Source organism: Lichenostomus cassidix, chromosome 7, assembly GCF_008360975.1.
Source record: "Lichenostomus cassidix isolate B80296 chromosome 7, HeHo_3.0, whole genome shotgun sequence".
Lineage (NCBI taxonomy): Eukaryota > Metazoa > Chordata > Aves > Passeriformes > Meliphagidae > Lichenostomus > Lichenostomus cassidix.
The window spans coordinates 19,713,067-19,739,407 of NC_139488.1; the positions used below are offsets into that span (position 1 = coordinate 19,713,067).

The 26,341-nt window shown below is 40.5% G+C and overlaps 1 protein-coding gene across 9 annotated transcripts in view; it reads right to left on the minus strand.

Annotated features, from left to right (window-relative positions):
* Positions 1 to 26,341, minus strand: part of CSRNP3 (cysteine and serine rich nuclear protein 3) — a 97,794-nt gene that overhangs the window by 25,744 nt on the left and 45,709 nt on the right. The window contains exon 1 of one of the 9 annotated variants that reach the window (XM_085066585.1): positions 15,430 to 15,682. The exons of 6 other annotated variants lie outside the window; for them this stretch is intronic. The gene's annotated coding sequence lies outside the window, so the exon portion shown is untranslated. Of the gene's footprint in view, positions 1 to 13,590; positions 13,792 to 13,918; positions 13,954 to 15,429; positions 15,683 to 26,341 lie in introns of those variants that run through there. 2 more of the 9 variants (XM_085066586.1, XM_085066584.1) reach the window with 2 other exon arrangements.

Here is a 26,341-nt window from a genome sequence, read left to right on the forward strand (position 1 = left end):
CAGCATCACTGTCTTCTTCTAGTCTGTGTTATGAAATTTCAAACAAAGAAAAAAAATCAGTTTCTCTTTGAAGAGCCTGACTTGGTCCCTCCCTTGGCTGCCACAGGAGGAAGGAATGCTCACAATCAGGGACGAAATTAAGTAAAACGAAATCATCCTGAATACTACAGTTCCCACTGCTAAATACATGTGATGTAACCAGTGTTCACATCACCCCTTAAGAATTCAATCTGATAATTCCAGTATTACAGACAGATAAAAGACAATGAAGACACAAAGCCCATACACTAATTTGTGCTCCACAAATACCAGGATTTCAGAAGCACTTACACCAGTTAAGAGACACCAACTGCCTCCCAAACTTTCTCCTCTCTCAGTCACAATGGGTTCATGAAAGGCAGGTCCGCCTTGACTAACCCGTTCTCCTCCTATTGTCACTACCATTTCCAACACTGACAAAGGGACCTGCCTAGTGGCTGAGGCAAAGGCTGTGGATGTTGTCTACCTGGACTCTACTAAAGCCTTTGATGTTTCCCACAGCATCCTCATGGAGAAACTGGCTGCTTACGTTCTTGGATGGGTGTAAAAACTGGCTGGCTGGATGGTCCAGAGAGTGATGGGGAATAAAATTAAATCCAGTGGTCACCAGTGGTGTTTCCCTGGGCTCAGGGAAACTGGGCTCAGTTGAGGTCAGTCCTGTTCAAATACCTTTATCAGTGATTGGACAAGGGGATCAAGTGTCTCCTCAGTCAGTCTGCAGATGACAATAAGTTGGACATGAGTCCAAAGAAGGGCAATGAAGCTGGTGAAGGTCTAGAGAGTGACTTGTATCAGCAGCTGAGGGAGCTCGGGGTGTTCAGTCTGGAGACTGAGGGAGGACCTCACCACTCTCGAAAACTCCCTTAAAGGAGGTTTTATCCAGGTGGGGGCTGGCTTCTTCTTCCAGGCAACAAGTGATAGGACAAGAGGAAATGGCCTCAAGCTACACCAGGGGAAGTTTAGTTTGGGTATTGGGAAAGATTTCTTCACTGAAAGGGCAGTCAAGCATGGGAATGGGCTGCCCACAGAAGTCACTCCAGAGTCACCATTCCTAGAGGCATTTAAATAACATGTACCTGTAGGACTTGGGGACACAGTTTAGTGGTGGACTTGTCAGGTTAATGGTTGGACTCGATCTTTGAGGTCTTTTCCAACCTAAATTAATCTGTGATACCAAAATTAAGAAATGAAATGCCTAAATATTGCTGAGGTTGAGTAGAATATTATAAAGCTAACTATTCAAGCATAAATTTATCAGCATGTCCCAGTTCTGGCCAGGACAGGGTTAATTTTTGCAGTAGCCCAGAGGGGGCATGGCCAGGACACCGACATTATTCTATACCACCTCACATCATTATCGGGGGCAGGGGGGAGGGAGTCTTTTCTGGGGAGTTGAGGTTCCTTACGGCTCCAATTCCAAGTGGAGGGAGCAGTTGGGTGTTGGCTGTTGTGGGTTTTCAGTAAGCAATAACATTTCTTTTCTTGTACCCTCTGCCATTACATTAATATTGTTGCCCTTACTGCTCCTTATCTCACTGCCATTTCCCGGGAATTGTTCTTATCTCAACCCATGATCTTCACCTTTTGTGCCTCCAACACTCCTCTCCAGCCCACTGCAGGGGGAAGGGAGAGTGTGGGAGTGAGGGGCAGCATGGTTTGGAGGGTTTCTGTGGGAGCACTGAATTGGGGGTACCACTCCTAAACCGTGACACAGCAGAAGGACTAAACTGAGCAGAGATCAAGAGCAGCTGGAGCCTGCCCAGAGGGGACACAGCTGCCACCACGCTGCCTGCAGCACTGCAAAGACGAACACTCCTAACATTCATCCAGGGAAAAGGTTTGTCTGGCATTGATGACATACTATACTTGCCAGGGACACACAGCCTAGCACTATGGACATGACACATGGCTCTGCCAAATCCCACTGAAAGCAAGAAAAATAAAAAATTAATTTACACTGCTCATGAAACACAACTCTTAAAATCTCTACAGCTACCTTTAGGACTCTTTACTTTTGAACCAGCCACATTCTGCTCCTTCCAGAAAGCTGAACTAGGTAACCTCCAGAACTCCCTTCCAACCAGCTTTTCTGTGGCTCTATGTTAAAACCCCAGTATATGTCTGAGGCAGCTTGCATAAGCTTGACTAAATGGCTACTAGAGAAGACATGGTTAAGACACAGATTCCAGTACTGGTCAAAATGTTTAACAATTAGCACATTTCAGGTTTTTGGCTCAGGCCACTTTATGCTCTCCTGGATAACACAGGATGAAGCAGGTGCCAGAACCATTCCCAGCAGGCAAGCTGGATGAAGGCACCTGGGTTTTGGCAGAGGGCTGACAGCTTAGCCATTGCGGACAAGAGCTATGTCCTGCCACTTGGCAGGAAGAAGCCAGAGAATGCTGTCCCTAGCCTGCATTTTTCTTTTATTTTCAACTACTGCAGAGGTAGTCTCAGGCATGTAACTGCTATGTTCTGGTCCTGTAAGCACAGCACTTCAGCAGGTTCTCTGCTATCTTTGCTCACACTTGGTCTCATATTAAGTATTTGCAATGTCTCCCATGCATTCTACAGCTCCTTTCAAGCCCCAACACCAGTTTCTTTCCTGAAAACAGAAAGTGACAGTGTGAAGAGATGTGCAACCTTTTGGCCTGGTATGAAGTTATAACAGCATAAAGGTGGGTACATCAGGATGAGAACTGAAAAAAAAAAAGAAAAGAAAAGAAGAGGAAAGAAAAGAAAAAGTAGGACTCACCAGGTTACAGAGTCTGTAACACTAACTCAAAATCAGAATTCAGCAAACACTGAAGTCTGTCTACATGAAATCCGGGAGTTGAGGTGGCAAGAAGATGGTGGTTTCTTCCCAATCCAACTGAAATTTAGCTCTAATTACATGTTTTGTTTTGCTGACAAAGCATTTTGCCTTGCGTGCCAGCTCCTAAGCAGAGCAGGAGGGAGTTATGAGCAGGTTTAAACTTGCCTTTGTAAGTCAAAACTAGAAACTGCATATACATTATACAACATTTTTTTGATATTATTTAATGACAAGGACTAGAACAAAAGTTTTGTAATAAGGGAGTTCATTCACTTCTTAAAAGCTCTAAGAAGCATATATGTAATAGTACCAAGTTTAATATCCTGTCTCCAGGAGTAGTCACTATGTAATGCTTCAGTGGAAAGCAATGGGATGCAAAATCCAGCCAAAACCACTGCAGATACACAGCTCTGCTTCCTCATCCTTGCAGTCAATTTCCCCTAAGCATAAGGTTGAAATGTTGCTATACGACAGTGCCCAGCCTCTTAGAAATTCATTTAACTTGGTCTCCTGAGGCAACAAGTTTCTTATCAGCTTTCTGTGAGAGAAAAAAAAGCACAACAAAACGCATCCTCTGCAACTATAGCCACACCCCCTTCAAAATCACAGCAGTTTCAATCTTGACCATATTTTGGACAGTAAACAGCAGCAGAAAGGCCCCAGTGTCTAGCAGCATGCTGTACTAGATAGAACTCCACATACACAGGTACTCCCCACAAAGCAGAAACAGCTGAAGTCACTGACATCTTGTTGCTGTATTACAGAGATATTTTCATTTCAACTCCCAGGAGTGATTATATTACATGAGAGGCGGAGTGCACCTGCTGATCCTGTACAAAATAAGGAAATGCCTTTATATTTGGGGGCTGTGCAGGGTGGGAACAGCAATGGAGACCCAAGTGGAACTGCAGCATTAAGTTCCTCATCCCAAAGCTGGGGGGTCTGTCCAATGGCTGCAGTTGCTAGAAAGCACCTGGCATGTTCCTGCCTCTTGATCTCACAGCTGTGCAACCCTTAACAGCCTGCCTCTGGGGAGCTCCCCAAAGCCACACAGCCTCTTGCTGACACTACTCCACGTTTAATGTGGGAACTAAACTGTTCATCAGCAAGAGCCACTAAGAGAAAATGAGCAAGAAACTGCAGGTCTGAAAACACTCGCACACTTGTTTACCATTCAGATTCTTCCCAATTCTGAGTTAATAATCCCCAGAACAAGATGTAGATTCCCATCAGAAGGTATAGCTTGTGAGAGTAACACAGGAGAACTGGTCCCCAGTACAGCCAATTTGTGTCTGCTCTGGGACCTGGTGCCAGATTTCCTAGGGCTAGAGAATAAGAGCAGAGGGACTGATGTGCCATCTCAACAGGTACAGACTGGCACCTCACAGTTCCACCTGCTCAATCCCCCCCATGCAAGGGCACAGGGACATACAAATGGCTGATTATTGTCTGTTGACTGAGCAACCAGTAACTTTGAAATTACTCAAACATTCTTGTCTTTGGCTGGCCCTCAGACCAAAACCCCTTTCCCTAGAAGGCTCTGCCAATCTGTCACCAAACTCTCTTCTTCAAAGCCACGTGAGCTTTTCCAAGGTCTCACTTTCAAGTTCCCATAGCATAAAGGCACTTCTGCACATACCTAAAGTTACAGAGATTTGAGATGTCTGAGTGCATTCATGTTGAGGTCTCCCTGGGAGCCTGAAACTCCATGTTATTCCAAGTAAGGTGTCCATGAACAAAAGGAAAATCTATTATGAGTGCAAAGCATGTTAAGAAGGAAAGGGGACAGACAGGTTAGGCCAGGCCCAAACCCATAAGCAATTGTTTATGTACCCAAAGGCTGGTAAATACAGCACACTTGGCTGCTACCTGTGCCCACACTCTTTGGACTATGAATCTTGGCATTATTTTCTATACAGCAAAATGGTCTCTGCCTAAATGAAGGACTAGGATGCTCTCCACTAAGCCATAGCTTAAAGCCAGCAGTCACTGAAGAACAGATTCAGCTCTCCAGCATCTGGGTGAGTTTCTTAGCTGTTCTACTGTGTAAATTAACAAGAGACCCATTCAGCAGCAGATCTTTACAAGAAAGATGTTTTGAGAGGAAGAGTGACCTATGCTCTGCTCTTGAAAGGGAAGGTCTGTGTAGCTGCCTTGAGGAGTGGGCACTGGACTGTGAGCGTGGAGCACTGGGAGCTCCAACAGCATGAGCTATGGTTCCATGCTGAAGGGTAACCACACGGGCACTGGGGATTAAAACATTTATCTCTCAAGCATCTAGCCTCCAACTGCCGTGCTTCTTATTTCATTAAGGGGACGTGACTTGGAGACTAATCCTAAAACCTCACTCAGAAGCAGAAGGCCTGCCATCTTCAATGGCCACAGCCAATCCTCAGCACAAGAGAAAAACCATTCCTGCTCAAAGAGCCATGGGAAGGACAGGGAATTTTACAGCCATTTCGACTCTGCTAGGAAGCACACACTCCTCCCTACACCATGCTACTGCACCTTTGTAGCAATAAACTAGCTCTGCTGGCCCTCTAATTTTGCCTTGTCTTCATATACAATGGGATTCTGATCAATATTAAAACACTATAAGGAAATGCTTGATACACAAAGCAGATGCATTAAATAATAGAATATTGGGGAGAATGATAGTTTGGCCTATAAATTTTCAAAACTCTTTTTCTGAACATAAATTCCCCCTCTCTCCCCTTCAATAAAAGGCAACTGAATTCTTTTAGTTTATCTTCCAGACACCTTAAAATCAACTTTTCTCTCTACACAGCCTCAATTACATCTTTAAAGCATTAAGTCTGCTTATCAAAGCTAATGCAATATCGAGATTACAATTTCAATATTTAGTCAGAATTTTCCTGTGAGGAAATATACCTTATACTACACAATGCCTGCTTTAATTGAGAAAGTATTAACTCTTAGGATTAGAGTTACACAGTATTCAGTTGTAGCCTACATGCTTTCTTTCAAAAATATTTCCAGGCATTATGATTTCAAATGCAGAGGAAGTGTAGTGAAAGTGTCAACAATGAGACTGCCAAGGGCATGATTGAAAGAAATGGCTACAACAATTTAAATGGCTAAACAAATATAGGCTAAAAGTCAAGTCAAGGGTAAAGATATAAATTCATATTGCCTCTGGCAGGAATCAATTATGCTGGCTATTCTGACCTCTAAATGGGTTCTTCTGGAGAGGGAACACGAAAAGCTTGCTCTCACTCTCTCACTTGTTAGTCATTTTCTCTCATCCTCATTGCAAGTTTCATATGTATGTTCCATATGTTTAAACTTGGCCAAAATATTTAAAAAGGAAAAAGACATTAACTGTTTTATCTGCATTAAAAACCAATGATAGCTAAAAATTTTCCAACTACAGTAGCTGAAAAGCATTCTCACTCCAAAGAACATTGCTGAAAAGACTTGAAATCTAAGTAGAGACATTTTGAGAAATGTCAAAGATGTGTCTAAACACATGAAAAATTGCCTAGTCAGTTTTTGAAAATGACAACACAGACTTGCACAATAAAACAGCAAAAACTGAAGAAAAAAAACATGAGAAGGGATTGAAGCAAAAGGTTACGAAAAGATTCCTTTCCTACTGAAGCAGGACTCTGACACAAAAATACTGAGTTTTAAATTTCCTTCACTATTTAAGAGAAATATAAATGAAATAGCAAAGCCGTGCTCTGTCATGATCACTGAAAGCCAGTCATTAAGGAGAAGGTATACAATCCAGGTGTCCTCAAAGTTGAGTGTTACCATACAGTGGTGTTCATCTATGCTATGTATCTGAACATATAGCTAAGGTTTTGCATTAGCTCAGCTCACTTTGAACAAGCAGCACAATCAGCAAAAGCAGATCAGCTGTACTAATACACACAGCTCTGTGTGTATTAGTAGCAGAACTGCTCTGTGGAGCAGAACACTGCCTTAACACAGACCATTTGAAGTACCCCTATGAAATACATTCTTAGCTTCAACAGGCATCTCAGAACTGTAAATGCACATTGTACTGGGTATCAAAATAAATACACAATAGAGGATCACACAATGGAAAAATTATACTAATTAGTAATTAGTCGTTAATTGCAAATTTTGTTGTTCTTCTAACACAGGTTTTCTTTTGTCATACACTGGTAAAATTTAATTATGTATACACACTTAACATACATATTTACTATGCTTTAACAAATATTGGTAATAAGAATTCATCACAGAGGTGGCATGAGAAAGGGTCTTAGCTAATTATTCACCAAATCCTGAGATATTAAAGACCTGCCTGTGCACAGCCAGCAGCCATTTGCGTTTCAGTATTGCTGCAGCGTTATACAATAGACATGCTCAGCACGTTTCCTAATGGAGACTGTTTCAACTTTCCTCAATTCAGCGTTCAAATCCCTGCTTGGCAGATGATTTTGTCCAACCTGATGCCTTTGTCTTGTCACATCCATGCAAAAAAAGGCACAGCTGCAGGAATACCTTTTCCTATTCCTATGCAAGCACTGACAGATCTGGGTGCTCCATGAGTCTCCAGGTTCAGTGAAGGAACACATGAAGAACAGTGTGGAGCCCCTGATATTTCAACAGTCAGATTATATCCCTCCGACTTCAATAACAAGACATTTAAAATTTATGGTATGAGCTTGGTTCTTTGCATCCAATAATTTATAAGCAACCAATCAAAAGATTTTGGGCTGATGGGCTTTTTATTTTTTCCTTTTTTTTTCTTCTCTCTTTTTTTTTCAACACCAAAAGCATAAAAATCTCCCATAACAGCTTGTTTTTATCTTTTTAATAAATGCTGACATTATAAAGAACATAATTAACCCAGTTCTCTAATACAATCATAGTGCTGTGCACGTTTTTAAGGCACTAAGTAAAATATTTGGCACAGCTATTAGTTGTCATGTAAAGTTACAGACTGGCTTCTCTGGTAGCCCAAAACTCTGTTACTATTTTGTACTATAAAGCTGAAAAAAAAAAGGTAGAAACTGAACAGCAGCTAAAATAATACCAGAAAACCTATTATTTTCATCAGCAGAAATATCTGACGAAGAATCAAACAGGCCCCTAAAAACAAAAACAATTTGGATCAGCAGGAGCCAACATTCAATTGCCACCAATGAAATGAAATGTAGCTCCATTGCATGACAGTGAAATCATGATTTCATTCAAGGCTTGGCCTCAAGTACAGCCAAAATTAGTAAAAATACGTTTAAGTGCATCTTTCTCCCTCGAGAATAAAGTCAATAAAACTATTCGTACTGGAAAATATAAATTATTAATACCTACTGGAAGGCTGTGATGTTTTGAAATTACTATATTCAAAAATAGCTTTATGGCTGTAATAATTCCAGCTTTCTATCTCGATCAAGGACAATGCACAACAAAAATACAATGTTACAATCTGCATTTTCATGCACACCCAAGACAGTCTTAAGTAAGCATTCCAGCCCACAAAAAATGACACAAAAATAAAAGATGTAAAATTGCTATTTGTTTCTAGGATTTGCTTTCTGACTTTGCACCATATATGGTTTATCTATTCAACTATGAAAAACAATGCATTTATTAAAAAAAAAATACTGGAGATTTTTAGCAATAATATTGTTTCTTTTTAGCAATAATATTATTTCGAAATTAAACACGAGGGAAATTCACCACAAAAAAACCCTGTAACATACACAACAAACTACTGAATGCAGGAAACAGTGAATTTATACAACACAACTGTGAAGTTTTCTTTTGCCACTGACATATATGTAGAGCATTAACAATTCATCTTCTAAGAACAGCACAAGGTAAAAATCAGCTACTCAATAATCAGCTAAAAATGAGCATAATTTAATTTCAAGTTTACAAAAAACCCCCTAGAAACCAATAAAACTTGATTATTTATGGGTTTGCCTCTTCTAGATGGATTACTCAAGGCACAGTACGAGGGCTGCTTCACTGATGCTCTTCCCCAGGGTCATGGTGTTTAAGCTCTCCTCTATGTGGTTACTTTGATAATCAGGGTCTTAGTCACAGTGCAAATTGTTTTCCATTGGTGTGAACTAGCAATCTCTCTTTCCCATCTCACCACCCATTTGCACAATACTTGAAGAAGACTGACTACTTCTGCTTCAAGCTCAGCTGGTATAAGCTAACAGGTTAAAAAACTAATTAGGAAAATATGACAGACATATTGAGCGATAGGCACAGAGAAATCCTAACTGTACAAACCTGATTTCCTTAAGAAATTAGTCAAAAAGATCAGCTACACTAGGGTTATGAAGTCCCAGATTCAGTGGCCATGGTATCATAGATTGAGATGTTTTTTATGAAGATGGACAAAATATGCATAATCAATAAACTAAAGCATTTCCCTGTAAGGCAGTAGTCTTCTCCGTAATTTCCATAACTGAAAACCTCAAAAAGGATTTTTAAAGTACATATTCAATTGCAGGCAAAATTTCCAACAGTAACTCCATCTTTGTGGCCAGCAAAAATTACCCAGTTGGTCCTTACTCACCTGTACATGTGTACCTGTGTAAAATCAACACAAAGACACACAAAGGAAGGGTCTGTTGTGGTAACACAACATGACAGACCTCAGTAAGACTGACCTAAAATTACATTCCTGGTTGTGTTAAAATTGAATGTTGACTCTCTTCAGCTCTTTTTTAATACTAAAGAAAATCAGAAGCTTATGCCTGTAGCAACTTTTATACTAACAAACATGTCCAAGAATTCTTTTCAGCCACTTTATAATTCAAAACTGAAAACTTCCCTAGAAAGCTAATAGAAGAGCTGCAGATCTAATAAGAAGTATGTACCCATCCAATTCCCAAGGCACTCTTGTCATCGAGACAGTGATGAATAGAAGCTGAGCGGCGAGCCCACTCCCATCTCATTGTCTGACTTGTAAGCACCTTATGACCATTCACTGACACTTCAGCCAGGGGAGTCTGCTGGGACAAAATTAATTATCTGCCCTGCACTCCCCTGAAAAGCACTGCTGTGAAGGTATGTGGCTTACACTTTCAACCTGAGGTGGTTTTTTAAATTTATTTTATGTATTTTGCTTTATCAAATCTCTGATCATTCTGTCTTTTCCAAAGGAGCTGAGAAGGCTAATACTGTGCAAATTTTCACTTGTCCATTTTATTGCTGAAAGATGTTTGTTTAGACATAAGAGTGGGAGTGAATGGCATAATGGTAAACAACTGAGCAACTTAACTGAAATCTACGAAGTTAAACCTCTGGGTACTCTGAAGGTGAATGCTCAATAAAGACTGTGGTATGACAAGAGAGTAAAACAATGCTAACTCTGCGAGGACTTGAATTCCCTCCTGAGTCGTGGGGTTCCCCTCCCCACCCCCAAAATAAAATATTTAACAGACAAAAATGTTTGCTTGAGAAAAGCCTTCTCAGCGTCACAGTCCATGATGGAAGTAAGCAGTGTTATCATTTGTTGTCCACACTAAAAACAATTAAAAAATACATTTTGTGGGTTTCAGCATTTTTTGTTTACCCTATCAGCCCCACACAAATGGCATTTACTAGAGATGGCTATCACTTAGGAAGTGCAACCAAAACCATTCGCAATCCAGCTTCCTTTCTAACATATTCACGACACATTAAAAGCAGACTTTATTCAATAACAACAAAGAACAGATTTTACATCACTGAGCAGCTCATCATCAAATTCATATCCCTATCCAAAAAACCCAAGTTCCTCCTGAAGCCACCCCAATGTCAGGCTATGTCACCCTCCCAGAAGGATGAGCCGGCTGCTCCTCAGGTGGGACATGCCCAGCGACACACAGGAGCCCTGACTCGCGGGCAGCCCGGGAGATGAGTTCAGAAGGGAAGCCTTCCTGCCCAGCCGGGAGCCCGAGCAGGGCGGCGCAGGGCCTGGGGCGGTGTGTCACCCTGTCCTTGCCCAGCCGCCGAGTGCTGCAGCAGAGACATCGCGTTAGCCCCTCGGCCAGCCGGCCAGCCCCGGGCAGCACAGCAGCACAGACACCGCAGCAGCCCCTCAGCCAGCCGGCCAGTCCCGGGCAGCACAGCAGCACAGACACCGCGGCAGCCCCTGGCCAGTCCCGGGCAGCACAGCAGCACAGACACCGCAGCAGCCCCTCGGCCAGCCCCGGGCAGCACAGCGGCAGCAGCTCGGGCTGCACGCACGCATCTATCCCCACTAGCAGCACAGAGGGAAAACAGATCTTATTTATAGGCATGCACAGAAATGATTTGCCAGAATTAAATAAATAAGTGCAATGAAGGGGCAGCATGCTAATGAGAGCTGCAAATACCGGAGAGGCTTATTTACCCCGCAGCCTTCTCCTACATAATGGTATCATTGCCTGCATTTCCTCATCAAAACCCAAGAGCTACGTGAGACGGTGAAGCTACAAGCGGTAAATGATGGTGTAGCTCCTGCCCGTATCTCTCAGAACGACTGATGAGGTCAGGCTCCAAACTATGCAGACCACATTTCCTACTTCACATTAGACAATGGAAAAAATATGCAAATCCCTACTGCTTACGAAAGAGCAGGATGCAAACCAGCCCCCAAATCAATCAGGACTTCAAGTTATATATTCCATGAAATTATTTATGAAGTACTATTCAAAAGCCATGTATCTTTTCATCTGAAAGCCTAAATGCAAAATTGTCCAATGCATTTTGATGCTAGTTTTTACAAAGAATCCTTGCTTATATTTTTGCATTTAAGCAAAATCTTAAAAATCTCAAGCAGCTCCCCTTCCATTTATGCTTAACTTCATAATATGTAAGTTGTCTACCTACATATATTAAGCGAATTGTCAATCAAATTGTTATGGTGATATGTGCTTTTGTTCCTTTTCCCATTTCTCCCATTTCATTGTGGAAAAATTATATGAAGTGATGGAAAACTGAAGCAGAGGTGCTGAAAATGCAAACCTCTTTTGTAGGGTGGGTAATTAGACTAGAGAAAGGAGAGTGGTAGGAGAGAATTATATGCAAATATGAAGGAAGATAAAGGCCATAATTTTCCAGTTTGGTTTTTTGGGGGCTTTTTTGGTAGCAATTACTCACATCTCCAATTTATCACAAGTTTCATTAGAATACTGTATCCGTATCTGTGGAGAGATGGCGAAATTAAAAACATGCTATTTATCTCAGAGATGTTTTAACCTAGTAAGTATATTTTGCTTTTGTACATTTGTAGATGAGTTGTCTTTTATCTACATTCAATCCCTTTTCCAGGGTCAAAAAAGCCTACAAAAGAGCAATGAAGCAACAGTGATCAAACCTCACTGGTAGAAAGTTCAAATGGTATCAACATTTTAAAGATGTGATGGTGTTTGGGGATATTTTATTGAGGAAATGGCACATCTATAATCCAGTTTTTCTCAGCATCACTACTGGTTCAGAGCAAGGACAAGAAGAGATACCGACAGACTACATGTGAATTTATCTTCAAGACATCTTTACCAATCTTGCAATAGATTACAGCTGCCTCACTTCAGCCTGACCTTCCACCTGCTTGCTCAAAGGGAAAACAGCTCTAAACTCCAAGGGTGTTACTAGAAGTACACTTTAAGAGCAAGTACTAGTTTTAGATGACACAATCATCTGTTGCTATCTTAGGGAAAATATTTAAGCTTTGGAATTAATTTCCAAACATTTGCTATTGTGTACTCTAAACCATGGCTTACACATCTTTAATTAATATTGAACTTGAACTTAATTTAGTCAATGACTGCATCTGTACAAAGCAAAGATGTTTCACAATAAATGCAAATTCCCCTTTCTGATGAACAAGTAAGACCAAAAAATTAGGATACACCGTCAACACTGTACACCCTCAAACCAAAACACTGCACACCAGACTTGGGCTCCTCAGATCCAGAATTAAGTCTAGGATAATGAACACAAAACTTCAGTAACATGGGAGATCAAAATCATGCCTCTGCCTCCAAAATGTTGGATATATACATGAAGATTTGGTTCTATTTACAATTCTTAAAGAGACTCAACATCCGGCATTCAAATTGCAGCACAAAATGTTTACATAAACCACAGTTTCAATGTAGTTTAGATGGGGTAAAGAAAAGTGTGTCTTAATATTGCCATAACTTGATAGCAACGCAGAACACCTTTTTGCTTCAGTTTTTTTTTTCTTTAAGCTTTCTTAAATAACTTGAATACTGGGAGTGTTTTAGAACATGAAGTGCCTGATCCACAGGAAAAATGTTTGGTTTTCTGTTTCCTGCCCATATAACTGGACAAGACAGGTGTATTTCAACGTTGTGATTCCATTGTAACAGTAGGCACACTGTTCTGCAGGGATGCTCCTATGGTTATTTTACTGCACACTGTTAATTTTATATCTGTATGCACTTTCTGTAAGTACCTAACTGCCTCATAAATTTAAATTTTAAATCCACTGTACTCATTTTAGACAAATATAGTAATTATACGATAATTGCGTGGCTGTATACCGCTGTATTTCTCCATTTAAATTAGCCTATAGTGACATGTTCAGTGTTATTTCATACAATCTGATGGCAATACTGCAAGCGTTACTGCGATATTACCACGGTTCTCTGTTAAAGAAATTAATAGCTGCACATAACGACGATGAGAAAGTACTTTTAGGTATCTTTTCTAATCTATTGTCTAAAACATGAACAGGCCTGCGTTCCGAGATGCCAAGCTGTATGAGTATTTTAATATAAAATTACCTTTCACAGGAGAACCGTCTTAAAGCAGGGACCGCCAAGCACGTTCGCTTAGGTTTCAGCAATATTTGCGACTGGAAAACGATGCCCCCAAAGCCGAGCCCCATTTCCGACTGCGAGCGGCGGGCTGCCGGCCCGGCCGCAGCGGAGGCAGCGCGGTGCCGCCCGGGCCCGAGCCGAGCCGAGCCGAGCTGAGCCGAGCCCGCCGCGGCGGAAGGGCAGCGCCCCGGCCCGGCACACGGGAGCCGCCCGGCACACGGGGAACGCCCGGCACACGGGGAACGCCCGGCACACCGGGAGCCGCCCGGCCCGCGCCCCGCGCCCGCCCTACCTGCCCGCGGCCCCTCCGCGCCGGCACGCCGCACCGCCCCCTCATTTGCATGGCCCGGCCCCGCCCCCGCCGCGGGGCATGCCGGGCGCGCCCCCCGCCCCTGGCCGCGGGCCCGCCGAGCCGGGCTGCAGCTCCGCGCCGCTTGTCGAACCGGGCTGCAGCTCCGCTCCCCCGCCAACCGGGCTGCAGCTCCGCGCCCCACGCCGAGGCGGGCTGCAGCTCCGCTCCCCCGCCAACCGGGCTGCAGCTCCGCGCCCCACGCCGAGGCGGGCTGCAGCTCCGCTCCCCCGCCAACCGGGCTGCAGCTCCGCTCCCCCGCCAACCGGGCGAGAGCCGCCGCGGCGGTTGCCAGGGAGACCCGCTCCCCGCCCCGGCGCTGCGGCCGGAGCACGGGCTTCCCGTGCCCGTCTGCCTTTCTTCAATCGCGCAGGGCAGGCAGCCCCGCACGCACAAAAGCCAAGCTGTACGCGCAGCCCGAGCGCATCGCTCCAGCTCCGGCAGCGCCGGCCCCGCGCGGCCACCGAACAGACCTGCTAGCCAGAAAGCACATTTCTCCATTGAAATCGTAACTACACAGCGAACAAGATCCCGTTCTCTACGTTTCGAGTTTTGTTTCTGTATTTCTCCAATCGCTTTTCAAGGGCTCCATCTCCTTCTACTGAAATACTCCCCAAAAATCAGCATATCTAATTCACGATCTCCAGCACTCAGAAAAGAAAGAAAAAAAAATCCCAAACCCAGTACTGTAATCCTTAAATCTCTTCAAAACTTTTACATGGTTAATTTCTACATGATGTGATACCACAGAGAAATTAAATTGCATTTTTATCCTCTGTAAGACAAACAGAGGCCATAGAAATCTTTGGGAGCAGTTTTCAAAAAATAAAATAATTATGTATAATTAACTAAGAACTACTATAAGTAGTTAGTTGCTCGAAAAATAATAACATATTTTGCATTAATATTAGAGTGAAATGCATGCAGAGGGTTATTATGTATCACTCCCATGTGTATATAACTGCATTAAAAATAACACAAAACACGCTTTCCAAAAATTTCCAGGAAAAATGTGGAGAAAAAAACCCATGTAAGTGCACTGTTAGATATGCTCTAATGTTACATTATTTTTAACCAAACCCAAACACTACAGATCTCCTACTGAGAAAGAATTAGTCTCAAATACATAGCAGAATAATAGATTGTTGTTACTAAATATTTTATGATATTGGTAAATGATCCATCTAGCATAAATTTAATTTTACTTGCTATCCCATTTTTCATGCACAATTGAAGTTTGAATTGCATAGGAATAATGATAAAAACATTTTACAATGAATTTGATCACAGAACTTAGACAATTTATTTAGCTTGGTATCACACTACTGTGCATCCTTCCAATCCCACCTTACAAAATGAAAAAAACCCCTGGCTTTATTAACAGTAAGGAAATAGCAAAAACCCCAGTTAAATTTAAAACACTGAAGTGTGTGAAGAATCTATAAAAAACTGACCTGTTCAAATTGTTGTTTTTCCAATCCATGCACTGTTTTTATTAATTAGGAACCAAACCAGATTGATCATCATTTTATAACGTTTGACATATTCACTGTCTTCCCACTTCCAGCAGAATCTTCTTAAATTTCCCAGCACTGTGTTTTATTGCTGGTACCATATGCTTTATTGTTCAGCCACAAGAGCTTCACTCTGCACAAAGACTCATTACCTACTGCTTGCTGAGCAGCTTTGGGCTCACTGAGGCTGCCTGTGTGATCACATGGGAGTTTTGTCTGAGAAAGCCAGGCATGCCACTGATTTCACCAGCTACGGATATTTTTATCAGCTGAGGTCTACTATGAGGAAGAAATAACAAATTCTAAGGCTTCTTTAGCTCATTAAGACAGCAGTTGTTATGGAAATCCCCTAAACTTTTTTTTTTTTTAATTATTATTATGACTCCCACTGTAACACTGGTCCAAGAAAAAATTCAAGAGATTTGTCAGAAGTAATTTTTTCTTGCGGGGAGTGGCACAAACCATGCATTGTCTGCATCGCTCTGCACACAGCGCACACTGAAATTAATATTCTGAAGAGGTAATATTTTGCCAACACTTAATCTGCCAGTGTTTATCCTTTATGTGGAGGATGAGCTTCCAAACCAAAAACTGTACCTAAAAAGCAGCCCCTTGATTTAAATTTGTATCATCAGTCAAGGGCATTATCCTGTAATCTTTGATCGTAAAATGAGTTTTGCTGGCTTCAGTGAGACTACTCAGGTGAATAAGAATTGGCCATTTGAGCAGGGATTGCTCTCAAATGGAAATGACAAATTATGTAATACAATGAAGTCTAATCTCTTCTCGGTAATAGTTGGTGATACTCTGGGGTTTGTTTTTGTGTGTGTGTGCACGTGTTTGGTTGGTTGGGGTTTGTTGTTTATTTTAAACAAAATTATAAATCTAAATAACATATAACAGTTAAAAACTTAATATCTACCTATTCTGAGTATTTCATACCAGAACAAGTGAATATTTACATTCAAGTTACAAAAGCCCTTACAGAAAAAGGTAAATATTAATCTTTTTTTTCACTGATGCATTATCAGTATCAGGGTTCCATGCTAGAATATTTGGAGATAGCTTAATTCTTACTGCAGAGCGAATTCTGTGAATATTCTAATTTAAAGCTTTCCACAAACAGCTAGTGATGATAAATGAACATATCTCTTCCACCCTGAAAACTTGTGCTGAACACGCAATTATCCATAATATTAACATTGCAAAGATGCAGCTATTTTACAAAACAGTCAATTATCTCTAGAATAATTCAGAGCATTTTGATAACATACGATAGCAGAAGAAACTGTTTTCTCATTAACATTCCACAAATGAAATACCTCCTTATTCTTTTTACGATCTCTCTCATTAGAATAAATGACAGCTTGTAGCTCATGGTTGGCATTATTCTGGTCCTATCAAAGTCAGTGGAAGTTTAGCTGCTGATTTGCATGGAAGAAGGGACAAGCATGACGAACAGATTCATTCGCCTTACCGTGTCGTCATGCAAATCAATGACAAAACTCATTTCTTTATTGTTCTTGGCATCTTGCTCAGTTTGTATTATTAGGGTTTTGTAACAGTTCATATGCAGTCCCTACAATTACACTGAATTATACCAGATGGTTAGTAAAGAATTCAGAATTACCCACAACTAAATCCAGTAATGAATATCTTCTAGGCTCTCACATTCCTTTCAGTTTAAAGAAAATTCCATGCTCAAGAATGAGTGTATTTTGAAGTGCCACCATTTTCATCTACCCAAAGACATGGAGCAAGCAGATGTTTTGTGGCTGAGAACCTTCCACATCTCTTAGGCAGGAAGCACTACTGTGTGTACATTAATGAGCAGAAATGAAAGCAGACTAGATGGGTTGCTAACGAACAGCTGGTTTAGCTACAGCTATGCATATTTTTTTCCCCTGGCGATATCACCGATGATGTCACGATGCTAGTGAAGGAAGACATAAACAAAAGGCAGGCATTTTTGCTGCAGTGGCACTAGGGGAAAAAAGAAAACCCAAATGTTTGACAGACGTTTGAGTATTATTGTCACATTTTTCTGTGTGTTGTTATATACACTATGGAACAGTTCTCAAATCCTGAAAGGTGGTTAGAGGAAAATATGGTCAAGGACATGATACAGTTAAACCAGTTAGCATCGAAATGTTGTTTCTGCAGGAGACAATAGCAGCAAGCAGTCTCCATGCTGAGAGGCACTCTCGGTTAATCACTTCTTCAAGGTTGGTGGGGGCAGGGAGGGAAGCTTCAATCCTCCATAGTGAAATTTTGAATTTCCTAATTATAACTTGTCATTTTTAGGTATCTAAATTATATTCCATTCCACCCCATCCCATCCTCTCTTCTTACAGGGTTACTAAATGGAAGGAAGTCTTTGTTGAGCCACATTGCTGAATTTCTGCCCAAGCATACCATTGAGGAAGTGCATTTTTTCTACCACAAAAGGCATTATAGATCACCCATGAGATTCACAGGAGCCAGAACCTAGGCCTCCCTTGTCACTCCACAGTAGGAAGACGTTCAAATGAGACAGTACTTCCTGATACTCCTCCTGTAACAACCAGGATTTCTTCAAGAGAATCCAAATTTACCTCTCCTTGAAACAACAGTGGCAGAATGCAAATGCTTAGCCATCTCTTCCACCCAGGGTCTCCCATGGGAGTTGAGGTAAGCAAGGTCTCTCTTTTCTCTAATAAAAGGTTCTGTGTGAATCCAAATGGAAACAGAATCAAGACTCTGCTGACCATGTGTAAATAAGGGTAAAGTGTCAGATCCCACATCTCCTTTGTAAGAAAAGTGATGAATAGGAACATTCTTATGCTTTCCCATTTCACAGAAGCTACAGCAAAAGTGAACTTGCTAAAGAAATTTGGACTCTGAATAATTGCCATCATTAATACAGAATAATTTTATAAATCCTGGTTTATTTTACTCTACATGCATTTAGACTTGAGTACTTTTTTAAGGGTTACATGCATTGAAATATATATCTTGGACAGAATTTGAAAACAAAAAAGAAACCCCAAACAAAAACCTGAAAGACCCACAACAACCCAAAACCAGCCATATATCACAAATCAGACTAAGCCCATGATTTAAACTTCAAATCATTTCCACCTTACACCACTACACTGTTTTGTTGGGTATTGAAGTTAATCTATTCAGTATCCTGTATCACAGTTGGATGAATCACATATGAATCAAAACAATTATGGGAAGAGCACTGTTCAGTTTCATGAAACAAAAAAGGAGCAACTTGCACTCAATGCCTTGTCATTCTGAAGGTTGGAATCAAGTACCTTGCAATAAAATGCAGCAGGTCTGGTTTCTGCAAGTCCATCAGAAAAGTAGTAACTTCCACACCAGTTGAGTAAACAGAGGGTTTTGCTGAAACTCTTTTCCAGTCTTTTAGTGACAAAAAAGATTTGAAGTCCAGGATTTATAAAATGTGTTCAGTGGCCCATGCATGCTCTACTCCAGCTCTTACAAACAGCTTGGTTTGTATGCCATGGTTTGCAATTTATGAGCTACAGCAGCAGCAGCTCAAATGCCTCAGCACTGGCTTTCAGGTTTGGAAATAGATGATTTGTCATCACTTCTTTGGTAAGATCTATAAACCTTGCCCATGCAAACTCCTCTAAATGGAATTCAGGATGAGGCATAGCTACGAACTTCCCATAGAACTCTCCCATTACAGAAGTTCTACAGAGTTAAAAATGCACACCTAAGAGAAAATTGTGTAATATTAATTAATCTAAAGTTACCATCAGTAACACTGGGGTAGGATAATCTTAAGTATAAATTCTACATATTTCTTTCCAGAACAAATATAATTTAATCAAATATATTTCCTCACCCTGGCTTCAAATGTCTTTCTTCCTCTAGACACATCACAGCCACAGCTGAACTATCTTAAAGCAGTTTCACATTAACTATTCAGTTCCAAATCCTGGGGCTTGATACATTCCTGTAGCCTCCCATGACAGGAAAAATGACATACTTTGGGTCCCTGAACTGCACAAATACGAAAATATTACTCATTCATAAATGGCATTCTCAATGAAGAAACACAACCATGTTTTGAAGCAAGTGTCTAGTCAGTGAAATGAATGGAAACAGAAAAAATCTATTTGAAAGTGATATCTGCAGATCAACAGACAGATGGAGAAAGCAGCTTATAACTGAGGGGCAGGCCTGTGAGAAGCTGTTCTGATTTCTGGCACTCTAGGAATCCCATCACCAAACTTCATACAGTGACTCCTGGCATGTCAGTATAAGGCTGCCAGTGCCTTCACTCCTGCTTCTGGCACCCTTACCCTGCCATGTCAATTTGAAGGACACCATCTATAGTTTGCTTTTTTCCTGACTCTTAATATCTGCTTGAACAGAGGCAACTTCTTAAATCACGGGATAAAAAGCTGGTGCAGAGTAAGAGTGAATTCGCTTTACACATACCGTGGGGTATAGCACAGCATACCCCTTCCCAATTATTTTTAATACAACAGGTTGTGAAAATAAACTAATTTTTAACGATACATTCTTGCTACATCTTACATAAACTACGTTTTTCCAAGATAAAATTAACCTCTTTCAGGCTGATGTGCCAGAGGAGAGCACACTTCCTTCCACAAAAGAATGCTGAAAAATATTATGCATTAGAAGAGCTACTGTATGCAAACAAAAATACTCTTCTGCAGTAAACATACAAAGTTTCTTTCTCCTTTCACAACATTTCTCAAAACTGATAGTTAACTACCAAAATCAAAGAATTATTAACTTGGGCAGGCAAACTAATGTACTGAGAGGTGTATAGCCAAGTAACAAAAGAATCTCTTGAATGCTATTGCGTTAGATGATGTGAATAATCAAAGCAAATAATTAATAACATAATGCTTGATACAGCTATCTTTCAAAATGCCAGAACAGCATGGATTCTTTCAAATAAAACAAAGTAAGTTCTGTTTGAAAGAGCAAAATGGTCATTCTCTTGACAAAAACAAACAAACAAACATGATGTAGAAGAAGGCAGATGCTTGAAGAGAGCTTCCCTGTGCTGTCTTGTATGGCTTCATAAGCCAGCTTTTCTCCATCCAGTTGCCATGACACCTCAGACATTGCAACATGTTCCATGCTAAGGAGTAATTCAGAGCTACACAGAGCTATGCCTGGTGTGGTTAGAAATTATAAGACATAAACAGAAGAAACAAAGGTGCCTTTTGGTTTATAATTAACTGACATACTCCTTACTCCATCCCTTTGCCTTGCTTGGTCACTAAGCTCTCCTTTTTTCATACTATTATTTTCCAACTTACAAATTTAACTTGGCTGTTGACCAGAAGTTTAAAATTAAATAAAATTACGAGATATTTGAAGTAAGCATGATAACTAGTATTTTCTCTCTCCAACTGTTTGGTTCTTCTAGTTCCCCCTTATGTACCATAGTAAACCAAAAAGAAGTCTATGGAGTAAATGCAGTTGAAACAGGAAAAAGATCCAGACAAAAGGAAGCAGACCATTTTTCCTTACTGGACTTGTCATCAGCAGAACTTCCTAATGCACCACTATTGATAAACCAGCAACATTACCTCATTCCTTGTTTTCTCAACTTCCCCAGTAAGCAGACAAGCTCTTTAGTTTTCATCTTCCATGGAAAAATGATTTTTTTATATTTAAAATCTTCAAATTTGCTCCCATCTACCATAAACACAAGTATTTTAATTTGAGCAGAGATAAATGTAAAAATATACCAGACACACAGACATATCTAAGCAGCAATGTAAATAGGTTTTCACATTTTATAGCAGTTAGCTTATGAAGCATTCCAACTTAAAGCAAAAAACATTTTCAACATACTACTTAGAATAAAATACATAGTGGATTTTCAGTCCAATAGACAAGATATCTAAATTCTAAAATAAGGTGCCTGCCTTGAATTGCTAAACATCAGTTTGGGATCTCATTCTACAGGAAGTGAATCTGCTACAACACTTCTTCCCACCTTTGTACATCCTACACACAACACAATCATTTAAAGCTTGAAAGAACACTGAAATCTAGATTGTAAGGTAGCTTTTCACTGTTTCAAATAACCTTTAAAGCAGAGAAACTGATCCTTCTTTAATAATTCTGTCCATTTCCATTTGGCCAGCATTGATTTCTTGCCCTTATGTGTATCCAGCAGAGCTTGAAAATTATTTTTATTTACTTCTTTGTTTGTCTACCAGCATCAGTTGTAACATCAGCACAGCAATGGGAATTTTATTGCTTATGCTGAGTCTTCTCTACCAGCAGAACACAACACCATTCCTCCCTGCCCTCACCAGTGTTCCATGACAATAGCCTACATTAATAAAGTTAAAGTTTTTTGCAGGTGAGTCCCCTTCTCCTAACCAAAAAAACCCCATAGTAATGATTTAATTAGCCCTAAAATCAGTGTTAAAGAAATCAAATGAAAAATCTTTTCATATATTTTAGCACCCAAAATAATTTTCCTAGCATATATGTGCAGTTTCCATCCAGTTAAAGGCTGAACTGCTGTACTTCTACAGCAAACTTTTTACTATGTCATTGTAACATTTGAAGGCTTCAGAAAGTACATGATCCAGCAGTGTGCACTCACAGCCCAGGAAGTCAAGTGCACCAGAAGAAGTGGCCAGCAGGTCAAAGCAGGTGATTCTGCCACTCTACTGTCAGGACAGCCCATCTGTGGAACTGAGTCCAGCTCTGGGGTCCTCAGCACAAGAGAGACACAGATATGTTAGAGCAGGTCCTGAGGAGAGCCACAGAGATCATCAGAGGGCTGGAGAACATCTCCTGTGAGAACAGGCTGAGAGAGTTGGGGCCGTTCAGCCTGGAGAAGAGATGACTTCCAGAAGATCTCATTGTGGCTTTCCAGTACTTAAAAGGGGCTTGTAAAAAAGATGGAGGGTCCCTTTTTACATGGACAGATAGTGATAGGGCATGGGGGAACTGTTTTAAACTAGAACAGGGGTGATTTAGCCATTAAGAAGAAATTCTCTAGTCAGAGGTAGTTAGGCACTGGAACAGGCTGCCCCCAGAAGCTGTGGATGTCCCCTCCCTGGAAGTTTTCAAGGTCAGGTTGGATGGGGCTTTGAGCAATCTGTTCTAAGTGGGTGGCATCTCTGTGCATGGCAGGAGTTTGAATCAGCTGATCTTTAAGGTCCCTTCCAACCCAAGTCTATAATTCTATTCTATGAAACTAAGCCAGCGCAATTCAGAAATATGCTTTCTAAGGAACACTGTCACTTCTCTCATATAGGAAGAAGATGGATAGCAGTATTTAAATAACCACATTCATATTAGAAAATCAGTGGGCAGTTCCAGGATGCTCTGGTATAACTTCAGAGATCAAAATGGACTTATTTATAATTTGATTGCACTGTTTTCAGCTGGTGTTCAAAGACAAAGTTCAAAACACTGTGGGTTTGATCTAACTTTCCAAGAGCCTAAAGGGTTAAGCCTAGTAGCCACATGCCCTGAGTGGCTACTACACTGTGGGCAAGGAAGTTTTTTTGTAGAAATAGTTATCGAGTGACTGTTTTATCTAAGAGTTCTACCTAAAAGGGATCAGAACTAAATAAAGACTTTAATTAGAGCATTTTTATAGCTCAAATATCTTTCAAGATTTCAGCATTTCAGAAGCCACCATGATTTTTTTTTAATTAAACTGCTTGAAACCTACCAGGTGCAGAACTTAACATTTCAGTTAGATTTTTTTACTCGCAATGTTAAGCAGACACACTTATCACCCTGACAGCAGTACAATAGCCAAGGGTTGAGGATGTCAGGCTACAGTCCCTAAAGACTGCAGCCTCTTGTGTTGGTGCTTTTGCGGGGGAGGAATTTTCTTTTTCCTTTTAAAATCATTATTCAACATATTTTCTAGTGAACATCTTTAAAAATAAATTAGAATTTCACCCAGGATTACATTCAAATACTTTGAATAATGATCACCAATTTGTGGCACAGACAAAACTGCAGGTACTGCTGATATCACCTGATACAAAGTTGCATCATCTGACAGTTTCCTGTGTTGCAGAAAAGAAGCAATTACCAACTCAGTGTGGTTTTTGGCATCCGTGCAATGATTGTGATTTCTCAAAGGGATTTATTCTTTTGGCCTGAGATCTTTAAGCACTGAGGGTAATGTTGTTTCCATCACAATATTTTTCCTTTTAGGAACATGAAGACCATGTTTATTTCTGCTATATTAAGTTGAGATAATACTAGCCTTGTCAGATATTTAGAAATAGTGTAGTCAGTGTGTCTGTTTCGACCTTCCAGGTCACAGCAAAGGTGCAAGCTGACAGCACCAGCTGTCATTTGCTGTTAACAGACTTTTACCACATCAACAGCTCCAAGCTCATAGGGGAACAAACCAGTTTTGTGCCTGAAGAGCAGGAAGTCAAGAGTTGGCTCTCTCTTTCCATCTTTTGAGTGGGCAGATTTCAGTGACACTAGCACTGTTCTAGCTGCCTGCCTGGAATTGCTCTCCTGCCCTGTGTCTACTTACATAGGCTCTGGGATACAGGATTGCAAATGCAGACTTCAGCCATTTAAGATTTCAAGAAGTATAAGCATTTGCCAGTGCCAACTGTTCTACTTCTTCAGAGCAAAAGACATTCTCACTGCCCTGGATGTCTTGGATTGAGAGACAGGAGTGGCCCATTTACATTCAGCAAACATATTCCGTGTCATTTACAATGGCAATGAGTTCATAACTGTGCAGCGTGTATCCTGCAGTTTTCTTATTATCTCCAGCACTGTGAGAATTCCTGAAAAGCTGTCACATTTAGCTTGCTACATACTTACAACAGCAAATTGGTACATGCTCTGTGCTGATCTTCTTATTCTTTTCTGTAGTTGCAAAATTGCAAACAACTGAAAAATTGCTTTATGATCATAATCACAGACAGACCCAGATCAACAACTGCCAGCCTTGTCGTGACATTCAGTGTGTCAAGCAATGACATAGGCAGTTTGCAGAGAACAGCAGTATCTTGAAGTAGACAAGCTGAGATGAGGAAGAAAACCAAACCCTTTGAGGACATGAGAAAGGGGTCAGAGACACAAAAGCCTGCCTACTTTTCTAGCTGTTGAAGTTAATCTAATTAAAAAATGCTAATTTCCCCACAAATCTTGCTTGATGCCTTAAATTATTATACCACAATAATGACAGCATTTACAGCCTTAAAAGCTATATATAACCTGATATAAAATCTTAGAAGCTAAGTATGTTAAATGTCGAGCAGGAAGCAAAGATGGATTCAAAGACCTAGCGCTGCAGAGAAAACAAAGAGCTACCACTTTTCTGGTAACAGTTATTTTTACACAGAAACTGAAAATTTTAAACACATAATGACAAAGGCAAGTTTGAAAAAACATTCTAAAAAACAATTAAATACATTTGCAGGAACTGCTGCAAAACGTTTGAAACAGTAGGTAAGTTGAAAACTTTAAGTTACCAATATTAGTGAACCCTGACTGGTGAATGCAGAGGAAAAGACCAAAAACTTGACTCTATTTCAAGAGGCAAAGAATGCACATTTTGACTGTAAAAAGTGATGCTAATGGGGATACAAATAGGTGCATCAGCCGGTCAAAGTAACATCACTTTTAAAGCAATATTGAAATATACAAGAGAACACAGCAAGAATGCATTTTTTAAGGCCAGGATTTTGTGATCTTGAGATGGAAATTGCTACAAAGCTTGCATAGGATTTTTTTTCCTTCACAGCTGAGTTCAGTCAACTGACTTGGAGGAGAGACAAACTGCTTACTGGAAAACAATCTTACAGTAAAAATCTGAGAGGGACACATATGTTGTTAGCATAGACATTATACATGAGCTTTTCTTTTTTAATTTTTTTAGATTAACCAGAAAAAGTACAGATGGGAATGAAAAGGCCACTAAAAATACAACTGTATAGAAAGTTGTAAGATATGGAAGGAACAAAGTGACTTTTCAAAAATAAACTGAGTAGCAATTAGAAGGAGAAAAAGAACCAAGAATGGAAAAAAGCACAGGCAAGCCAACATTTCAGAAGATGAAATATAGTAAACTCTTAAAGATGGACTGTGGAAGATGAGGCCAAAATGTTTATTTTGAGATCTAGGAAATATATTTTTATCTAATGTATATGTGCTGAAAATAAGGCACATGGGTCCTAAAGTAAATGAATGACAGAGAAAAATTAATTGTATAAGAATACCAGAAATACCATACTGTGGCACTGATGGCCAATATATGCTAGGAACATAACTCTATCCATTAAAAAAGCAATAAAAAGGAATTCCCTTGCATCCTAACCCCCAGCAAATGCAGGGGCAAAAGTCACAAAGTCCACTGTGCAAAAAGTGGAAGATTTGAAAGGTTTCACTCTGCTACAGAAAACCAGAGAATTTGGTGAAAATATACCGGTGACCTCAGACTACTATCAGCAGGGGTGGGGAATGCCAAAACCCTAAATATTAAATAAGCTGACAACTGAGTCAAACACAGCCTAAACCAGAACTGAAAACTTCTGCCTGTCTGCACATCCAGTGTTTTGTTCCAAGCCATGGAAACAAGGTGATTCTTCCAGTGATATCTAACACTATGGTCTCTGTCCAACACCCAGTCAACAGACAATGTCCAATCTTCAGAAAACAAACCCAAAAGTCGAGAGGCCCACATATGAAATGTCAAAAAAATTTAGAGGAATTTTTTACTAGACAGTGGGTAACCAAAGAGGACTCTCAAGCCATGGCCATACTGCATACCATTCAGCAGTAGGAACAAAAACTGGTAACAAATAGGATGCCAAGCATTTATTAATTGCTACACTAA